Source organism: Onychomys torridus, chromosome 10 (genome assembly GCF_903995425.1).
Source record: "Onychomys torridus chromosome 10, mOncTor1.1, whole genome shotgun sequence".
Taxonomy (NCBI): domain Eukaryota; kingdom Metazoa; phylum Chordata; class Mammalia; order Rodentia; family Cricetidae; genus Onychomys; species Onychomys torridus.
This window is the reverse complement of record NC_050452.1, coordinates 52,598,392-52,621,317: the sequence shown is the minus strand read 5'-3', so window position 1 is coordinate 52,621,317 and position 22,926 is coordinate 52,598,392.

Here is a 22,926-nt window from a genome sequence, read left to right as displayed (position 1 = left end):
AGTGTATACACAAGGATAGAATTTATATTTAAAATTTTTATGCCCACTGTTATCTGTGAAATTTCTAATGTTTTGTAATCCCATTGACAATGGACAGGCCTTTTGCAAAATTGTTTCATCCACAGGTTTTTGTTACTGTGATAGTTTTTATATGATAGTTTGTTTGCCTTGGTTTTTCTTTCTCTAGGAGTTTTAGACACAGGGACACTTCCTAGTTTTGAATAGTTTGAAATTTGGTACATATAGAACACTTGGCAGGCCTCAAACTTATGTTAGGTCTCTGCCCTCTGCCTTCCCTTGTTTAGTAGTATAGGTAGACATAATCTCATATGGCCTGCCAAGTTTAAAAACGCAGTAGGATTCAAGTTCACTAACCCCCCTTTTTATTGCTTAATTCAACCTGGAAAACATACACATAATTAACATTATACAAACTTATTAGGCTGTAGTTATGTATTCATGAATATGTACCTATATATTGCATGTATGTATAAATATATTTACAAAAAAAAAATGAAAAAGAGGATATGGATTTAAAGGAGTATCAGACAGGATATATGGGAGGATTAAGAGAGAAGGAAAGGAGGGGAGAAATAATGCAATTCTACTGTAATAAAAATAATTAGGAGATATATATATATATATATATATATATATATATATATATATATACACTTGATACATAAGTATATATGACTACATAAATATTTAGCTAATATGATTTGTATTATATATAATTATGTTCTTTAACACCTCCTTTCTTCCTCCTGTCCCTCCTGGAGGTAGGTTTTTCTCTAAGAAAAGTGAACTCACTTTCCACATGTACTTGGCTAGGTTTATAGTATCTTGCATGATTTCCTTCCTGTTAAGCAGGCCTTAAAGTTCATAAAAAAAGAGTTAGCATTTTTCACACACTTGGGGAATTTTGTAAGATGCCTTTTCATATCTTTGACATTTTTTCTGTGAGTTGTTTTTGTAGCATATATCCAAAGGTGCTGACTCAGTCTCCACAGTGCCTGATTTCAAAGAACTTCTCTTTTCAGTGAAATAGTGTGTCAGGTTTCTTAATCAGTTTCATGACTAGAAAATTTAACAGAATTTCCTAACAATGTGGGATAGTTGTGTGCATATTGAGGAATTGTAAAAATATATGGAGAATTATACTCGTATAATTAACAACTGTAAACGTGTGTGTGTGTGTGTGTGTGTGTGTGTGTGTGTGTGTGTGTGTGTGTACATGTTAGGCAAATACTTACCACTAAGACCTATTATTTCTCGATCAAGAATAACTCCCCTGTTAGCTGTTTATTCAAAAGTTTTAATTGAGTAACACATACTTTCATCCTTTCAAATTATATGTAGAGAATAAGATACTTTTTCCATTTTGTTGAACTAGTTTTAGCTACTCCAAAGCCTGTATCTTATACAGATAAATCTAACACATTTCTCTAAATTCATACCACAAAACTTCATTTTTTATGATGGTCTATTATTATTTCCATCATCTCATTGTCTTGTTTTTGTTTTAACATTAAAATTTATGGTGTTTAGTATATTAATTCTCTATTCTTGCCCCATAATCTCAAGTTATTTCTCACAAAGATTTGTAACTTTTTTCATCTGTCTAACTCAGGCATAAAATTATAATATCTGCAAAAAGGACTATCTCTAGCTTGTTTTCTTTAGTTTTTGTACTTCTATAGTTTTTCTCTTTCTAATTCAACTATGTGTGTTGATAGCAATATGACATATTTTGAGAATTTTATAGTTAGAATTCTTTAAGTTTCTTTATGCTATTGATTAATATATTATATTTTACTTTTGAGACTAGCTTGTCTGTAACTCATGTAGACAAGGTTGGCTTTGAGTTCATTGAAAGCCACCTGCTTTTACCTCTCATGTTCTGATTTTTCCATAAATTCAATTAAGCTACTTTCTTTTAAGATTATGGTTTAGAGTTTAATAAAATTATCTGAAGGGAGTTCATATATTATGAATATGGAAAACAAAATATTTACTCTAAGTCCAGAAATATATGCCATATTTACAAATAACATGTATTTTAAAATAAAAGAATATAATGCATACTCATCATTAGCTATATTTTTCAATAACGTATTAACAGAGGAGTAGAAATAAACTCTTCTAGTTTCATGTGAATTCATTGCTTAGGTGTGGAACTGTACTGGTATGATTCAGATCAATTTGATTCTGTGCCTTGTTCTCTATTAACTGTGGTTTAGCTTTGCAGTTTTGCTAACTTAATTATGTTTTGTCCAGTATCTATTCTCTTTCTTTGCATTGGACAGGATTAACCTTAGTCCTGCTGATAGATGAAACTAAGGCAAGAGCAGAAGGGAGTGTGGATCTTAGAGCCCAAACTTCAGAACAGTACCATATCACTTCTGACATATTTTATTGTCAAAGCCAGTCTCTGCACCAGCCTACATAGGTGAAGTGAACCAAGCTCCCTTCTTAACAACAGCTGAAGAGTTGCATTATAAAGGGGACCAAGGGTTCATTCTGAAGGCAAATCAATAGCTTTTTTGGCAGGAGGCATCCAGATAACTCTTTATGAAATACTGAGAATTAAAGGAGGAAGGATTGATCTGGATAATGGAATATACAAAATAATTAAAAAAAAAAAACTAGTTTCCTTGTCAATTAAGTTGGTATTCAACACAAGTATCTTCATATAAAACATTCTTGATGTTGAAGATATGAGCAGTGAATATTAATGTGTTACATAGTAAACCTAATATTCATTAAAAAACAAAGTGAAAAATCAATTTTGTTACATATATATTGTTCTTAGGTGAAACTGCAAGCGAATTCTTCTGAGATTATTTTCTCCAGCTCTCATTTTTATTTATATCATCTCTACAAATGTAGACAAAAATATTTTGTCACCATTACCTGTAAATGGAAAAAAAGGTAGCTTTACAATCCTATAACTATTATAGGAAGTTTGAATATATAGGGTTTCTGGGGAGCTAATGGCCAATTCAGCTACATGTAGGTTAAATATGTTCTAGAGACCATAGATACTATGACACATTTACATCAGCAAGACTGCAGATAATATGGCATATTTACACAATGGAGTATTACTCAGCTGGTTAAAAAAAAGGCAGCATAAAATTTGCAGATAAATGAATGGAACAAGGAAAAAAACTGAGTAATATAACCCAGATGTAGAAAGATAAATTTACTGTTGTTGAAATCTAACTTTAAACCATGGTGATCTGATAGAACACAGGAGGTTATTCCAATTGTTTTGTATCTGTTGAGATTTGCTTTGTGGCCAAGAATGTGGTTGATTTTAGAGAAGGTTCCATGGGGTGCTGAGAAGAAGGAATTTAAGGAATTGTTCAACATCCCTAATTATCCGGGAAATGTAAATCAAAACGACTCTGAGATACTACCTTACACCTGTCAGAATGGCTAAGATCAAAAGCACAGAAGACAGCTTATGCTGGAGAGGATGTGGAGCAAGTGGAACTCTCCTCCACTGCTGGTGGGAATGCAAACTTGTATAGCCACTTTGGAAATCAATATGGCACTTCCTTAGAGAATTGGGAATCCATCTCCCCCAAGACCCAGCTATAGCACTCTTGGGCATATACCCAAGGAATGCTCAATCATACCACAAGGGCATTTGCACAGCTATGTTCGTATCAGCATTGTTTGTAATAGCCAGAACCTGGAAACAACCTAGATGCCCTTCAACTGAAGAATGGATAAAGAAAATATGGTACATATACACAATGGAGTACTACTCAGCAGAGAAAAACAATGACATCATGAAGTTTGCAGGCAAATGGATGGATCTAGAAAAAAATCATCCTGAGTGAGGTAACCCAGACTCAGAAGGACAAACATGGTATGTAATCACTCATAGGAGGATACTAGATGTAAAACAAAGATGACTAGACTGCTACACAACTCCAGGGAGGCTACCTAGAAAATGGGACCCTAGGAAAGACCCAAGGATCACCCAATGACAGAGAAATGGATGAGATCTACATGAACAACCTGGACAACTGTAGGAGTAATGATGGGCAAGATTTGAGGGAAAGAAAGCTTAGGGGAACAGGAGATCCCAGCTGGATCAAGAACAGAAAGGGAGAATGAGGAATAACAGACCATGATAAATGAAGACCACATGAGAACAGGACTAGGCAGAGTGCTCGAGAGGTCCCCAGAAATCCACAATGATATATCCTCTGTAGTCTGCTGGCAATGGTCGAGAGAAAGCCTGATCTGACCTAGTCTGGTGATCAGATGACTAAACACCCTAACAGTCGTCTTGGAACTCTCATCCAATAACTGATGGAAGTGGATGCAGAGATCCTCAGCCAGGCCCCATATGGAGCTCCAGGTGTCCAACTGTCCAGAAAGAGGAGGGTCTGCAAGAGCATGAATTGTTGAATCCAAGATTGCAAAAAGCACAGGGACAAATACCCAAACAAATGGAAACACATGAATTATGAACCAAAGGCTGTGGAGCCCCCAGCTGGAGCAGGCCCTCTGGATAAGTGAGATAATTGAATAGCTTGATCTGTTTGGGAGGCACCCAGTCTGTGGGACCAGGATCTGTCCTAAGTGCATGAGCTGGCTGTTTGAAACCTTGGGCTTACACAGGGACACTTTGCTCAGTCTGGAAGGAGGTGACAGGACCTGCCTGTACTGAATCCACCAGTTTTAAATGAATCCCCAGGGGTGCCTTGATCCTGGAGAACATGGGAATGGAGGGGAGGGGCTGGGGGAAAGGTGGCGGTGGGGGCGTGATGGGGGGAGGACAGGGGAACCCATGGCTGATGTATAAAATTTAAAACACATAATAATAAAGAAAAAAATATTTAAAAAATTAAAAATAAAAAAATCTTCTAGTGTAAAATGGAAAAAAAAGAAAGATAAATTTACATGTATTTGCTTTTACGTGGACATTAGCTGTTAAATAAATCATAACCAAGCTACCAGGCATAGACCCAGAGAAGTCAGGTATAGAGGAAGGGAGTAGGGGAACATATATCTCCTTGGAAGGGGGGCATAGAATAGATTTCATGGGTGCACTGAGGACTGGGGGAGGGGGAAGGGAACTGGAGGATCAGGTGAGGAAGAGGTGGGGAGATAGGGTTAAAGGAGGGAATACTGGAAAAGACCACTAAAATTTAGTGACATTTGAGAGAAGTTATGGAAAGTTAGTACAGTGGAAATTTCCTGTAATATATGAAGGAAACCCTAATAAAGTCACCAAATAATGAGGATGGTGGAGTCTCAACTAGTCATTTCTTGTCATCAAGGCTTCCAATACCAGGACTGGATTGAACACAATTGAGTTGTTGTTGGCCAAAGGGTTCCCATGGAAATAGTCAAACAATCCAGGCTGATACCATGTCAATGGGTTGCTGTGTGCAAACTGACAGAAAGACCCCAATGCTGACTGAACATGAGAGTTTGCACTGGGAATATTCTAGTGTCTTTGGTATGGGAGGGGACTCTTCAGACTACCAAAAGAAAAATGTATACACCAAACCTTCCATAAAACCTTTGATCTACCAGAAGTATGTCAACCAGATATACTTCAATATGTGCTAGAAGAATGGTAGCACAAAGTTTGTGGCATTCATTAACTAATATCTTATTTGACTTGATTCCTAGTCCATGAGATGTAACCCATACCCTACATTACTTGGTTGACCAAGATCCAGAAGTTACATAGCCTAGAGACCTAAAGTAAAACCAAATAGTCTTTAAAAAGTAACAATAAAAGGATTAATATTGATATTCTGCTATACTCACAGATTGGTGACTTATTTACTATTATTAGAGAGGCATCCTCCTGCAGCAGATGGCTACAAATATAGAGACTCACAGCTGGATATTATGCAAAGAGAGAGAGAGAAAGAGAGAGAGAGAGAAAGAGAGAGAGAGAGAGAGAGAGAGAGAGAGAGAGAGATTTCAGAACATACAGCCTTAATTGAGATGTTTCCATTAAATGCTTCCCCTCAGAGCCCAGGGAACCCTGCAGAAGAGGATGTTGATCAAGTGTAAGAACAAGAAAGGATGGAGGACACCAGGAGAAAAGGGGCTTCTAAATGAACAGAGCAAAGTTCATATGAACTCACAAAGACTGAAGCAGCAAGCTCAGGGTCAAAGCTGGTCTACACCAGCTCCTCTGTGCATGTAGCTTTCACTGTATTATTGCTATGGAATTCTGGAGTGTGTGTATCTGATTCCTGTGCCTTCTCTTGGCGATCTTTTCCTTCTGTTGGTTTGCTTGTCCAAAATCGAAGTGGTTCTTTTTATATTGTTTTACTTTATTTTGTTATCATTTGTTGTTTTCTTTTAGAAGCTTGTTCTTCTCTAAGGGGAGACAGAAAGGGAGTGGTTCTGAATGGGATGAAAGGTAAAGAGAAAGGGGAGGAGTAGAATTAGGGGAAACTGTAATTAGGATATATTGCATGAGAAAAGAATTTACTTTTGATAAAAGCAGAGAAAATACAAATCATTAGAAATATGAAAAGATTACCAATCATAAATTGCTTACTTGTAGCAAACAGAAATCTAAAAATAACATTGAAAGTTTTTTATCAGAAAGAAATGATACATTTGAAGAAACAGATGTTTGAATCTAAGACCCTCTTTCCCTTCCATCATGCTTTACTTAATCTCATGTGCAGTCTTATTAGGTAAGGAAACATTACAGTATTCAAGCATTAGAACTCAAACATCATTAAGAAGAGAAAGCAGAACAATAGTCTTTCAACTGTAGAACATATACAGTCAAAAATAATTTTACCAAACACTTTCTTATGCTGCAAAATGTATACAGCTGAAACAGAATGCTAAATTTATGGTTGTTTGCTAATTGTAATCTGGAGGGGCTACTATGGACTCTGACTGAAACAGCTCAATGGACATAGTTGACAATCAATGCTGAAGGGCACTTCATGTTGTTTTAAGGAATGTCTTACCTTGTTTCTTTTCTCTCTCCTTCACTTCCTTTCTCCTTCCCTCCTTCCCTCCACTTTTTCAATCTCTCTGTCTCTCTTTTCTTCACACCTTTCTTGGAGTAGGACATTGAAACCAGGGCCTTTTTGTAGGCAACTTATCTACCAGTGACTAGATGCCCAGACCACTAGATAAAGTCTTTTTCAAACTGTGGAATAGAATTTTTTGATGACTCGGGAATTAAAAATGCCTCTGAATTTATAAATTGTTAAATAAATTCAGTGGAGTTAGACTAGTAAATGACATGCCAGAAGACACTGCTGGTGGGAGTGCAAACTTGTACAGCCACTTTGGAATCAATATGAAAAAGTGGAATCAATATATTTCAAAGCCCAGCTATACTATTCTTGGCCATATACCCAAAGGATCGCTGATCCCACAAAAACCTCTTATCAACTATGCTCATAACAGCATTATTCAAAACAGTCATAATCTGGAAAAAACCTAAACACCCGTCAATCAATGAAAGGATAGGGAAAATGGGATACATTTACATAATGGAGTATTATTCAGCTGTTAAAAATAATAACACTAGGACATTTGAAGGCAAATGGTTGGAATTAAAAGAAAAATTATACCAAATGAGGTAACCCAGACACAGAAGGACAAACATATTATGTGCTTACTCATAAATGGATATTAGTTGTAAAGTAAAGGGTATTTCTAAAACATAACTGTGTCAATATAATACTTTGTTAAAATGTCCATATCTTAATACTATCTTTCAATTTGTTGAGTGACACTTAACAGTCTATTCAATCTACTGTTAAATAGAATTTTGAGTCCATTAAATACAAAGTGCTTCTTTATTTAACACCCTTCTCATACTTATGTACACTCAGACTTATGTACACACTAAGAACATGAAGAAAAGGGATACACAAATAACTTAAGAGCCTGAGGGTGTGAAGAACTACTTTTAAATTCTGTCTTCTGTACATAAAATATGTTCTGCAACTCTTTATGCGCGCAATATTTACAGATGGTCAAGGTAGACAACATTTCTGTATAATAGCAAAAGTATTTCAAAGCTCCACCTATTAATAAGGAGCTACTGGAGATTGATAGCTGCTGGGATGGGAGAATCATTCTTCTTTGAGGTTGTAGACAGTAGCACATTACTATGCTACAGTGGATACACTCATTCCTATTCACACATGCGCAGCAGTACTTAGATTTACAGGTTATCAAAAATAGCAACAAAAAAATAGAAGACATGAAGTTGGGAGAGGAAATTTTGAGGTATCTGGGGCTGTTGCCAGGGAAATATGAGATGGAAGTGGGATTTAATTTTATACATGAGTGAAATCCACAAAACATAAAAATACACTTAAAAATTATAAAATGTTTTGAAATAAGTATAAATTCAATGTAACACGTGTTCATTTCCCCCTTTTCTTCTCCCTATGTTTATTGTATTTATCACCCATCATTTAACTAGAACACACATTTGAGTGATCACAAACAAAAGTTAAGCATATCCTAGAATCCGTTTTATATTGGTTAGGAATTTCTGTCCTTGCTCACATAGCACTAGTTAACTTTTAAAGAGAAATATTATATTTCAGCTCACCACTTTTAAGCTTTTGGTCTATGATCAGGTGAACCATCACCTTTAGTTGTTTGGTGGGAACCCAGGTGGGAATGTAGGGCAGAGTTAGAAGAATAAACGACCTTAAACTGTAGCCATGGAATAAACTACCAAAAGGAAGAAACTCGGACAGAATCACACAGTCCTTTCCAGGGGATACTATAGGTCAAATAAGACCCTCTGTGGTTTCTCATCTCCTCAAAACACTGCCACCCCATCACAGTGCCCAGGGAAGAATGTTACATGTCCAATTTCAGGGGATGTGTTTTTCAAATTGAAAGAATTACCAACTTATTCTTGATGAGGATAAAGTACAAATGCTCTTTTATTCATCTTTCAAAAAATAGGATAATCCTTAGTGATTTCATCTGTTTTATACTTCCTTGTATTTTTATGCTCTGCCACTTTCAATCATTTAAATAGATGAACTTACTGATCCATTTATTATGCTGCCCATTATCCTGTTTTCTTTCTTAAGTAATTTTAAGGGAGAATTTATAGAAACTTGGCCAATGATCTGTCAACTTTCTCAGGAATAAGCGTGTCATAGATTTTTATCATTTTTGTCCTCAAAAGCATAAGGCGGTTTGCTATGACATTTTATTTGGCTGATTTCATTGTAAGTTCACAGAGCAAATTATTTAAATCAAAGCTAAGCAGACAATGTAATATGACTTAAATACAACAAGTAAAATACTGACTTGAAATGAATGATGTAAGAATAACAAGAAATTGAAAGAAAGTGATTATGGGATATGAGACTAGCATCTGAGAGAAACAAAGTGAATGCTACTGAATACAACTTCTTATACGCAAATAACATGTGTCTATCTTCACAAATATCTAGAAATAAAAATAGTTGGCTCAAAATGTATGTGGTTCAATTTTCCTATGCATATTTTCTATATATACACAGTAGAAACAAACATTGCAAAATGTTGCTTTTCTGTAATTATTTATGACTGTTTACTATTGATATTCTAAAAATCAATTTTTTGTCTGTTTATAAAAAGGGTATCACTGTGTATCAGTTGTAGTTTTGGAATTTATTATGTGTAATAGGTTAGCCTAAATTCACAAATATGTTCCTACTGTGCCCCCCTATTCTGTTAGTAAAGGTGTATGCTACCACATCCAGCAGAGCATGATAAAATGTTTATGGAACTAAACTTAAAAGCTGAAATAAGTGATAACTACAAATACACTTCATTCTTCTCCCTTACATAACTTAGGTAACCTAATAACAGCAATTGATTATAATCCTATAAATCTAGAATAAATTCTGTCATATATAAGAAGAGTCCCAATCAAGGCGAGCCTTAGATTTGTAGCATTTTACTCCATGACACTCTCCCAGTTACAGCTCAATTTGACATCCTAATATAAAGTTTCTTGCAACCTTGCTAAAACAACCTGGGGGTGGTATCAGGGGCTTGGTTTGACAAGAGAAAGAACTCCAGGGGTTAGGAGATCCAGTATCTCAAGTCAGTATGTGTGTACTCAGTTATCTACCTGCAAATTAAAGGAACTGTGGGAATGAAGACAAATTCATCTCCAGCTGTTAAACAGTACACAAGACTCCAAAAGCTAGACTAAATTGTGGGAATTTGTATAGATTTACTTTTTGCTTTTATTTATGAGTAGTTGTTTGTATGTGTCTACATGTTACTATGCAGATTGGCATGGGGTTTCACAGAGAGGATAGAAGATTGTGTAAGACCACCTAGAAATGGAGGTACCAGCATTGTGATCCACAAGACCTGGGTGTCTAGAACTTAACTCCAATCCTCAGCAACAGCACTATATATTCTGAACCATTGAGAAAGATACCTAACCCAAAATTGGTGGTTTGTACAATCATTTATGAAAGACTGTGTGATGTGAAGCATTAGATAGAATTCACAGAATGTATTACTCTATCAATGATGATAAATAGCTACATAAATGAAAGCTACCCTCTAGCTGACTGATTAACTTAAAATTATACTGAAAGGGATATAATTGATACTATATACTTGTTATGTGATAGGGTAAAATATTATTACAAAAAGGAGTACACACATACAAACAAATAAGCAAATAACTTACATTTGATAATGTCCAGGCATTCAATCAAAAGTTACCCTACATGATAAGAAAAATGTTAACATTGGAAATAGTTTTAAAGTGTCAATAATGAGGAACTGAAATGGGCAGACAGCCTTGTTCAACTGTTACCAAAGATTGTGAAGGAAATAGGGATCTGAGAAGATGAAAATAAAGTTATTCTAATATAAAATTTCTAGTAAAAATGCGATAATTATAAACAAATAGACAGTATGGCACCAATAGTCACTTAAATGCTATCGACAAAAGAGCATTGAAGTAAAATACAGAAAACTATCAAAAGAGAAGGTAAATAAATAAACAGGATCTAGGGATTATCTGGCATAGTTAACAGCATGGTGGTGATATGTCACATAAAAAGATGAGAGACTGGATAAATGAAAAGCAGTGGAAAAGAGAAAATGCCTCAAACGTGATAGAAGATCAAGGTGTAAAGTCTCTACATGGTGTGAAGGAGTTCGTTTCATGGAAAGAGGAAAGCAGTGAAGAAGACAGTGTAGGATACTATGATCAGAGTTTATTGTATATGTACATACACACATTTATATATACAAAATAAAGTAGTAAGAAAGTAAATTATAGAAAAATAAAAATAATATTCACCAGCAAACAATAAAGTTTATTTTCCCACACCAGGTTATACTCAACCTTTCCAAGCAAGGTGCTAGAAGAATTGGCCAACCCAATAAAGCAACTTCAGGAATTTGTAACCAAAGATTCACAAAAATATTTATAAAAACTAATAGGCACAATTGAAACTATTGCCAGTTTATAAATCACTTACCATTATTTCCATCTGTGTGCTGAAGTATTTAAATAGACATATCATTAAATTCATTATATTCTTTTTTTAATTAAAAATTAAATTCCTTTTATTCTTATTCATTGCTGCATATATCTCTCCATTCTTAGAAGATTTGTTGAAATGTATTTTCAGTGTTATTATTAAGTAACCAAACAACAATAAACATCATTTCTGTATTAGCAATATTACTTCTGCTAAAATTTTTAGCAATATTGTCAAATATGTTTGCACATTTAATCAATTTTCATAAAATGTATTACAACTTGGAAAAATCATGAGTTTAAATACGATGGCTTTCATAATTGCCAATATTGCTTTATTTTTCTTTCACTTTCAGTTGATATGTTTCTCACCAGAATACATGAAAGAGGAAGAAACATAATGACTCACAAAATAATTCACTGCACAGTATAGCTTCTGTACAATCAGCAAATCAGCATCACCTGTTTGTTTTATTCATGCATTCATAGTTATTTCTTTTTCTTTTCTTTTCTTTTTTTTTTTTTTTTGAGACAGGGTTTCTCTGTGTAGGTTTATGCCTTTCCTGGAACTCACTTGGTAGCCCAGGCTGGCCTCGAACTCACAGAGATCCGCCTTCCTCCCAAGTGCTGGGATTACAGGCATGCGCCACCACTGCCCGGTGCATTCATGTTTTCATTATTGGCATAATACTCAATAATACTTTGTCTACCAGCAGTTTTAGTATAACTGTGTGAGTCTGTTTGTGTGTGTGTGTGTGTTTTGTGTGTGTGTGTGTGTGTGTGTGTGTGTGTGTGTTTCTAGACACTGAACTCAGCACTTGCGCATGTTACATAAGTGGCTGAGCTACATCTCTAGTCTTTTCCTGGGAGGTTTTTTTTTGTTTCGTTTTGTTTTGTTTTGTTTTGTTTTGTTTTGTTTTGTTTTTAAGGATTATTAAATTCCCTCCTGGCATTCTTTATGATTAAAATGTCTCATTCATTCAATAGCAATAAGTATTCACAAAAGTCATAGAGAGATATGAAATAGATGTTTGTTTTACTTCCTGCCAGTTTTAAATGGCATTATTCCTGTATTTTAGGTATTTATGTGTGGTTGTAAGCATGTAAGACCACAGCACATCTGTAACGTTTACAGGACAACTATTGGAAGCTCAGTCTCTTCTTCTACCCTGAGTTGTGGGGATGAAACACAGGCTGTCAGCCTTTCTTTGGCAAGTGCTTATCTATTGGAGATATATTTCCAGCCTGAGACCCAGGTTTTGTGTTGATCTGAAACAAAGTTTTAAGTAAATCCAGTAGCGCAGGAGCTACACTCAACTCCTGATCCTCCAAACTCTACCTCTGGGATGCCTAGGATTACAGGCCCATGTGTCTTTACTACTCTGGACTAGGCAGTCTTGAAACTGGACCCTCTTTAATGCTAGGTTGGGTTTTTATCCATCCTGTGGCATCTAAGCAGGAAACATTTTAATCAACATATTACATTCCACTTCTCTATTTGACTTTAGTATTTTTCTTATAATGTTAAATTCCCATTTAACATTATTTTATTACATCTTAAATATTAAAAGGGAGTACAAGTTCCTGTTTTACAGTGAAGGTAGGAATTTGACAAATACTTAGCAAAGTCATCTTCTATGTTTGTGAAACATGATCATTGATTTTAAATTTATGTATTTTTCTCTCCCCACTTTTCTATGTTATATTTTATCTGGATTTTTGAATCAGTAAATCTTGATGGTCTCAACTGTTTATTCCTTCACTCTAAACATATAATTTTATAAACAACACTTTCTATTTAAAACTTGAAAATATGAGACTGTAATATGGAAGGGGCAATCTCTGAAAGTGTCAATCCTATACAATGGACCACATTCAATTAAGGAATGTTGAAAGCCAGAATGTTGAGAGACAGAGAAATACTCTTACTAAGGGAAGATTTTTTGGAAGATATTCAGTCCCTAAATTAGTTATCTAATATTAAGCATTTAAACTATTTCAGAAAAAAATGACATTATATATATATATATATATATATATATATATATATATATATATAATAGTAATTTTAATTCATCAGATTGATATTTGACTATGGGAAACCATGAGAGAAGCATACACAAATTTAGTAATGTGCATAATATTTTATTTACTATTAGTAGTGAGATAGCAAATCAGAAGCAAGATAGGATACTGTTTAAAAACATGTAACTGTTTACATTCAAGAAAAATATTGTCCCTGATAGTATTCCCAATTAAGTTTATAAAGTTGGCTGGCCTGTTCTCACAACACCTGGGAAATGGAATCATTGTAAATGTCCATCCGCTGATGATTAGATAATGAAAATGTGAATATATAACATATGTATGTATACACACACACACACACACACACACACACACACACACACATATATATATATATATATATAATATTACTCAGCTTTAAAGGAAAACTAAAAATTAAATAATGAAATTTGTGGGTAAATGGAACAAATATACTAGTGATATCTTCATTCAGGCCCCAAAAGATTTCAGTGTTCTCTCAACTGAGTGTGGTAGCTTTAAATCTTGTGTGATTGTGTGTAACCTAATGAGACAGTTTAACTTTGTACATGTGCTAGGACTGACCACTTGTAACTTGACTACCTAAGTAAGGGATCATTCCTGGAAGACACTGATTTTCCCTCTTAACAGACGCTGACCATCTGTAGCTCTTCATCATTGGAAGATTCCATGATCCCTATACATGTTGGAATGAAATTTTATGTTATCATTACATTGTTTTGTTTTGGGGGCCACCATATTGTTGAGAATTTGTTGACGTAGCTTCCCTGTCAGAAATACAAAATTCTTCTCCCAGCAAACATCCTGACCTCCTGGCTCTTAACTTTTCAGTCATCTTTGGCAATTTCATAACTATATGGCTTGCATTGCAAATGCATCAGTGGGTTGGGTAGCTCCTAGTCACTGATTATCTGCATTGACAAGAAGGGGATGTCTGTAATAGCATCTATCTGTTGAAAAGAAACAAGGCTTCTTTGACTGGGGGTTATAATTTCACATACCAATACTCTATGTACATCATTTCTATCCAATTCTTCCAACCCACCCACACTTCCTTAGAATCCATGACATCTTCTGATTTATTATTTTCATACACACACACACACACACACACACACACACACACACACACACACCCTGCTAGCTCTATTTAATGTTGTTCCTATCCTATGTATATCTGCCTAGGGCTGACAGCTTAGGATCTGATGACTTGTGCCTGGAGAAGACAAATTTTCTTTGTTAATAACCATTAATTGCCTATAATTCTTTATCTGGAGGTGGTAGGATTGTGGAGTTTAAGGAGTAAAGCATTTGGAGTTGCTTTATTCAATCATGCGAAACATCATTATTTAACAAATCTTCCTTCTTATAGTTTATAGCAACACCTTATTGACAGTACAGTCTACATTTTGTTCAACAAGGAAAAACAACTGCCCTCTGTGTAACCAAGGCTAATAAAAAGCTCCAGACAGACACAGGAGGTACACCCCCCTATCCCAATGAGCTACATTAATGTAGTAAGTTCCTTAACCATGCTGGTTTTCAGATCCCTTCTATGTATAGGATTAAAAATAATGGCTCAAGCTTATAACGCTAATTTAAATGATATAATTCTTGTAAATACAATAAATAACAGTATATATAATGGCATAAGCACTTAAGAGAAACATTTTTTTCTGGTACAGAATCTGTAATATTTTGTAATAAAAGAAGACACACAAACAAATAATCAAACATTATGATTATTCAGCCTATATTCCCTAAACCTCTCCTCAATTTTTCTTTGTTTACTCTTGAAAATGATTGCCCTACAGCCTGAAGACTTTTCAGTAATGGCATTGATTCTTTGGAAATAAATATCAACTCAAGAAATATTGATAAACATGTTCACATGAATATGAATCAAGAGACTATTTCAGCAACTACCTTCTGAAATTAAGAGATGAGAAACTATAATTCTTAATTGTCTTTTTCATCAATTTGTTGCTAGCATTATAGAGAAATATATAGACCTTATGTAGTATCTAGATGCAGCATATTATGACAAAATAGTTAATATTTAAAATCGTAACAGATTAAATAACATGAAAAGAAATTCTTGTTTGACCACAAAGACAGAGAAAATAGCAGACAGTTTCATTTGTTTATTATAGTTTTTATGTGGAAGACACAATCAACAAATACTTTACCATGAAATGACTACCAATTTGACTGAGTGAGAATAATTGAGGAAAAAAATGTCATATTTATATTCATGATTATGTGTTTGGCTGAATTCTATTGATGTTATTTTGAATAAAGTTATACAGAACATTAACAAAATTAAATATTTACAAAAAATTAAATAACTTACATTTAAAAAGCAAACTGTTCAATTATTAAATCAAACACTATGACAAATTCTTTAATCATTTTTCTTTACAATAAGCTTATGGTATAGGTTTTTCTATCATCTAATTGCAAATGACCAAGCATACTAAGAGAATAGTTCTGAGCAAAGCTAACCAGAGCAGCCAGGCGGCAGTGTGCTTATCTTTTATCCCAGCCCTTGGGAGGCAGAGGCAGGTGGATCTCTGTGAGTTCGAGGCCAGCCTGGTCTACAGAGCGAGATTCACGACAGGCACCAAAACTACATGGAGAAACCCTGCCTTGAAAAAAATGAGAAACAAACAAACAAACAAACAAAGCTAGCCAGAGTCTAAGCCAAGACATGAAGTTGGATTTAAATGGCTAGAACGACTGCTATTAACCAGGATGCCATTAACATATAGTCTACAGTTCAAAGGACAAATTGTCATTCATTTCTTCTTCTATATAAACTTAATGAGGGCTGGGTGGTGGTGGCACAGACCATTAATCCCAGAACTCAGGAGACAGAGACAGGCAGTTATCCGTGACTTAGAGGCCAGCCTGGTCTACACACCTAGTTCTTAGTCAGTCAGAGCTACAAAGAAAAACAAAAAAACAAAAAACAAAACAACAACACCAAAAAGTTACTAAAGAACTTGTAGATGCTCCAATTTGAATACAGCTCTGGTTCTTCCTAAATGTATGTCATTATAAGACTAGGAAAATAAGCAAGTTGACAAAAATTAGTAGCTATAATCTTATTCTTTATGTGATACTTAAAACATTCCAGCAATGCTGAGTACGCACTTACAGTTTTCACAAAATGCTACATTAAGGAAAGAAGACATACTTTCATTTACAAAGAGAATACACTCTGTTTAAAGCATTAGTAAGCACAGGCCAGATACAGTTCCAAGGGGAAACTGTGGCTGTGCAGGCTATTTAGAGATGTGCTGTGTTAGCTATCTAAATGCTTGGGAAGTGTTTAGATACAGACAAAGGAAGAGGGCGTTTAGAGTGTGGTGATGGATTTTGGAGGCTGGTGAGGTCAGACACAAAAGTGTGGAAAAAATGCAAGCCTAGGATATCAGCTTAATAAGATACTGTGAAGCCTTGCTAACTTTGCTTTGAGTTTAAAACCACCTTTCATTCCCACACCAAGGTTAGTGAACTAAAGCATCATCAGAACCCTGCTTTACCACATTCATCTCCTTCAAACTCAGAGGCTGACCTGCTTTATTTCTCACTTAGAAGAGCCAGGGATGTCTGAATTGCCTATTACGGCATGAGAAGAAGAGGTTGTCACTTCCAAATAATACAGAGCCATGCTTTTGAGGAAATCCTTCCGTATTTGTTATCTAAGAGAACATGGCAACCTAACAAAATGTTATGAACAGTTGAAAAATAGGAGTAAGTTGCCTGAAATACAGAATTATTAATGCCAAAAAGTAAAATAATTTGGTGTAATTTCTTTAGTATCAATCTGCTTAATTTTAACAATACCTACAAGACATACTCAGGTATTGCAACAGCTGAGAATTAAGAACTCTAATTAGAAGCACCCTTTAGTCAGCAACAAACAGAGGGCCAAGGTAAGCTAATAACAAGAGCAGTTTATTAAGACATAAGTCACATGTTGACCTGGCTTCCAACAATACTCACAGCTAAGTGATCCACAAGCTAAACCCCTGACAAAGCAAGTCAGAGAACTAACGGTCAGTACCAAGCAAAGCAGAATTTAAATTGGAGCTTTTTTCCAAGGAAAAGATGAAGCAGATGGCTTTTTTAAAGATAAGAGCTAATATGAACAAATCCTGTTCACATAACTGATTTTTCAGTACAAACAACATTGCAGGCATATAAGACCATAGTGGAAAATATTGTCTTGGAACATTTTCTTTTTGATGAAGTATGTAAAGGACAGCCAAGAACAGAAAAATGTGTGAAACTTCCAAGTGGTTGGAACAATGTGTTGCTGGTCTGTAGTGCCTGTACATTGCTGTGTTTCTGTTTACAGTGCTGCATTTATTGTCTTCTTCAATAGCTAACGTGAGTTTATTGTAAATAGGGAAAGTAATTAAAGAAATCCCTTTCTTTGAACATTTTTATTTACTATATTTGTTGTTTTTTCTTTGAGACTAATACTAATAGAAGAAAACTTACATATCCAGCATAGCTTTATTTGATGCTTGTCTTAGCTAGGGGTTTTATTGCTTTGAAGAGGCGCCATGACTATAGCAGCTTTTTTAATGCTTTTTTTATTTAAAAAAATAAATTTATTTATTTTACAATCCCACCAGTTTCCCCTCTCTCCTTTCCTACCAGTCCCCTCTCCACCTCCTTCTCTTCCCACCTACCAACCCACTCCCCCTCTTTTTCTGTTTAGGAAAGGTCAGGTCCCCCATGAGTATCAACAAAACATGGCTTATCAAGTTGTAGCAAGACTAAGCACTTTCCCATGTCTTAAGGCTAGGCAAGGCAGCCCAGTATGAGAAGTAGGGTACCAAAAACTAGTAGAAGAATTAGAGACAGCCCCTGTTCCCACTGTTAGGAGTCCCACAAGAGGACCAAGATACAGAAGTATATCATACATGCAGAGTGCCTAGATCAGTCCCATGTAGTCTCCCTTGTTGTCTGTTCAATCTCTGTGAACCCCAATAAGGCCAGGTTAATTGATTCTATGAGTTTTCTTGTTGTGTCCTCCATCCATCTGCCTCCTATAATCATTTCTCCCCCTCTTCTGCAGGATTCCCGGAACTCCACCTATTGTTTAGCTGTCTGCATCTATTTCCATTAATTGTTGGATGAAGCCTCTTTGATGACCGTTGGGCCAGACATGTATCTGGTCACAGGAAATATACAGTTCAGGCTATGTATCCACTATTGCAAGGAGTCGTAGCTGAGATCATGCTTGTATATTCCCAGATGAGTCCCTTGTACCAGGTTTTTACATGATCCCAATAGGAAAACATTTAATTCCAGTTCAGAGGATTAGTACATTCTTGTGATGGCAGGAAGTGCAGTGGTGCACAGGCGGCAGACAATGTGCTAGAGAAGTAGCTGAGAGTTCTGCATATGGATCCCTAAAGCAAGAAGAGAGAGTGACACTGGGCCTCAGGTGAGCTTCTGGAACCTCAAAGCCCACCCCTGAGTGACACACGTCTCCCAGCAAGGCCACCACTGCTGATATTGTCACTCTCTAGGAGCCTATTGGGATCATTTTCATTGGAATCACCACAGTACTAGAATATATTAAGTGGCATATGGGTTAATCTGCCAATTTCTGAACATAGTCTTACTTCATATTGGTATAAAGAAAGCAGTCTTAAAGCCAAATCAGATGTTCTGACATTTAAGTGATAAGATTTATTAGGGTTTATATAAGTAAATTATTATATCCCTGGGCCTTAAAGTATATTTATATATAGATATGTTAAGAACATTCATCAAAGCTCTAAATAGAATTATATACTTTATTTTATTTTATCATGTACACAAACTATACTGGCTACTACTTAGCACCAAAATTGACTGAATTTGTTAGACTTGAGAGGTGATCTAAGACAGATCATTTAATTTGCACATTAAAAAGCAATGACCTCAGTGTTGCTTAGTCTATTGTGTCCTGATTAACTAATGCAAAATATGCTAGAAAAAAATACTTAGATACACTGGCTGTCTTCATTTTAATTGTTTTATTGTTGTTGCTGATATTAAAATAACACTGATTAGAACTTTATTATTTTATTGAAAATAGATTCTTTTCTCATAAAATATATTCTGGTTATGGTATTTCATCCCTCTACTTCTCCCAGAAAACTCCTCACCTCTCTCACTGCCAAATCCACTCTGTTTCTGTCTATCATTGGAAGAGAACAGGATTCTCAGAGAAAACAACCAAGCATGACAAAATAAAATATAATAAGATGAAGCAAAAATTATCCACTGAAAGTGGATCATGGCAACTCAACGGAGGAAGGTCCCAAGAGCAGGCAAAAGAAGCAGAGACCCAGTCATTTTTACCGTTGGGAGTCCTATCAAAATATTTACCTAGTAACTATGGTATAGACTAAGAGGAACTGGTGTGGACACATGCAGGTCCTGTGCTTGCTGCTTCAGCTTCTGTGAGCTCATTTACGCCTTGCTTAGTTGATTCAAAGGGCCCTGTTCTCCTCCTATCCCCTCTTACTCTTAGAATCCTGCTGCCTCCTCTTCTGCCAGATTTCCTGAGCTCTGTTGTAAAGCTTTTGTACTCTCTCTGTACATAATGTTTGGCTGTGGGTCTCTGCATCTTTTCACACCTGCTTCCAGATGAAGCCTTTCCAATGATGATAGGTTATGTATGAGTATTGCAGAATACTATTAAGAATCATTTTCTTGTTTTTTGTTTGTTTGTTTGTTTGTTTGTTTGTTTTAGACTAGTAGTGTTTTGTCTTACCTCACCTCTCTGGGTTGCCTAGTCTCTGGTTCTTGGATGTAGGGGTAAAGGCTCATAGGGTGAAGACACTAGGATTTCTGAGTGAAGGGCCCATGTAGGCTCCAGCTTGACTTCTCTATTTTCAATGAATTATATGTGTGTTATTGTGGCAGGGTCCTGTGCTGTTCGTTGTTTCCTTGCGGGGAGGGAGCCAAGTAGGCACAGAGTCAAACCACACAGACTCCAGGAGAATGTTGAAACAACAGGCTTAGTTTATTTAGGAAGAAGCAAGCCTTGTATATCCTCCACCACACCCTGAGGGGGAGGGGTTCTGATGAATATGCATCTGTTGGTGGGACATAGCTGCCTCTCATTGGTCCAGATCATCTCCAGATTATGTCTTAGCTGTTATTGGTAAGGCCCTTAGGCAGACCCTGGTTTGCTCTCAGAAATTATCTTTTTTACTTGTGTGGACGGGCTAGTCCTCAAGCCTGTTAGGGATGAGTCATCCTACATGTTATCTGAAATGGGACCCCATTGATAGTTCCCTGAGAACAACCCTTTGTCTTAGCATCAGTCTAGGTTGTTTAGGGAAATACATGTGATCCGTTTGGCCAATAACTGAATTGAATTCAACCCATCCCACCAACAGAAACCTAGCCTGGCTAAATGAGAAGGCCAGTTCAGATTCCATATCCACCATTATTTAGGAACCCTCATTAGGATCACGTTCATAGATTCCAGGAAGTTTCTAATTCACTAGGTTTCCATACCATTCCCCAAATGTCCCCTAATTCCAGACATCTCTTCCTGCACTTGCTCTGTCCATTGCCCTCCCAAGCTGCCACGCTGATAGGTTTCCAAACTAGCTGGAAGGAAGTACCTCTTAATCCCAGCTATGTCTTACCACAGTTGCTCCTTCTATCCCATCCTCCATCCTACCTCTCCGATTGGTCTTCACCCTCCCACAATCCACCTATAAGTCTGTTTTATTTCCCTTTGCAAGGGAGACACATACCCCCTCACCCCTTCCAAAGCCTTCTTCTTTACCTAAGCTTTCTGGGTCTTCAGATTGTATCTTGGTTACCATTTATTTAATGGCTATTACCCTGGTATGAGTGAATATATACCATATTTGTCATTGAGAGTCTGGGTTACTTCACTTGGGGTGATTTTTTTTTTTTTGGTTTGGTCCATTTTCCTACAAATTTGATTAGGGAATTCCTTAAACAGCTGATTAATATTCCTTTGTGTAAGTGCACTATATTTTCTTTCTCCATTTCTTACTGAGGAACACCTAGTTTGTTTCCAGTTCCTGGTTATTATGAAAAAAGCCTCAATGAAAATGTTTAAGTAAATGTCCTTGTAAGATGGCGCATCCTATGAGTAGGATAGGTGGGTCTACCTTGATTTGCAATTTTCTGATAAAATGCCATATTGATTTTCGTATTGGCTGTACATGTTTGCAGTCTCATCAGCAATGGAGGAATGCTCCCCTTGTTTCACATCCTCTCTAGAATGAACTGACAGTTGTGTTATTGATCTGAGCCATTCTTACAGGTGGAAGATGAAATCTCACAATTGGTTTGATTTGCATTTTCTGCATAGTTGTGATGTTGAATGTTTCTTCAAATGATTCTCAGTCATTTGAGAGTCTTCTATTGAGAATTTTCCATTTAGATCTGGACCCCATTTCTTTATTGGATTGTTAGGTTGAGTTTATTTATTTTTTGATGTTTAGTTAAGTGAATTCTTCATATATATTCTATTGGATGTGGAGTTGATAAAAATAATCTTTTCCCATTTTGTAGGCTGTGGCATTGTCTCATTAACTGAGTCCTTTGCCTTACAGAAGGATTTAATTTCATAATGTTCCATTTACTTTGATTTTAGTGCCTACACTATTGATGTTCTGTTCAGATGAATGCATTTCCTGTGCCAATCAGTTGAAGGCTATACCCCACTCTCTTATCTATCAAGTTCAGTGTATCTGGTTTTATGTTGAGGTCTCTGATCCACTTGAACTTGAGTTTTTTGCAGAGTGGTAAATATGAATCTATTTGCATTCTTCTATGTAAAGACTTCCAGTTTGACCAGCAGCATTTATTAAAGATGCTATCTTGCTGGGCGGTGATGGCACATACCTTTAATTCCAGCACTAAGGAGGCAGAGGCAGGCAGATCTCTGTGAGTTCAAGGCCAGCCTGGTCTACCAAGTAAGATCCAGGACAGGCACCAAAACTACACAGAGATACTCTGTCTTGAAAAACAAACAAACAAACAAACAAACAAATAAATAAATAAATAAATGATTGGTTAAATAAATAAATAAATAAATAAATAAATAAATAAATAAAGACGCTGCCTTTATTTCTCATATATTTCTTGATTCTTTACCAAAATATTTTGGTTTTGTCAATTCAATTTCATTGTCTGTTTTGTGTCAAATCTATGTGGATTTTATTATTACAACTCCATTGTTCACCTTGAAATAAAAAGAAAGATGAAAACTCATTAGTTCTTTTATTGTTTATGATTATTTTAGCCATCATTGGCCTTTTTATTTCCATATGAATTGGATAATTGTTCTTTAA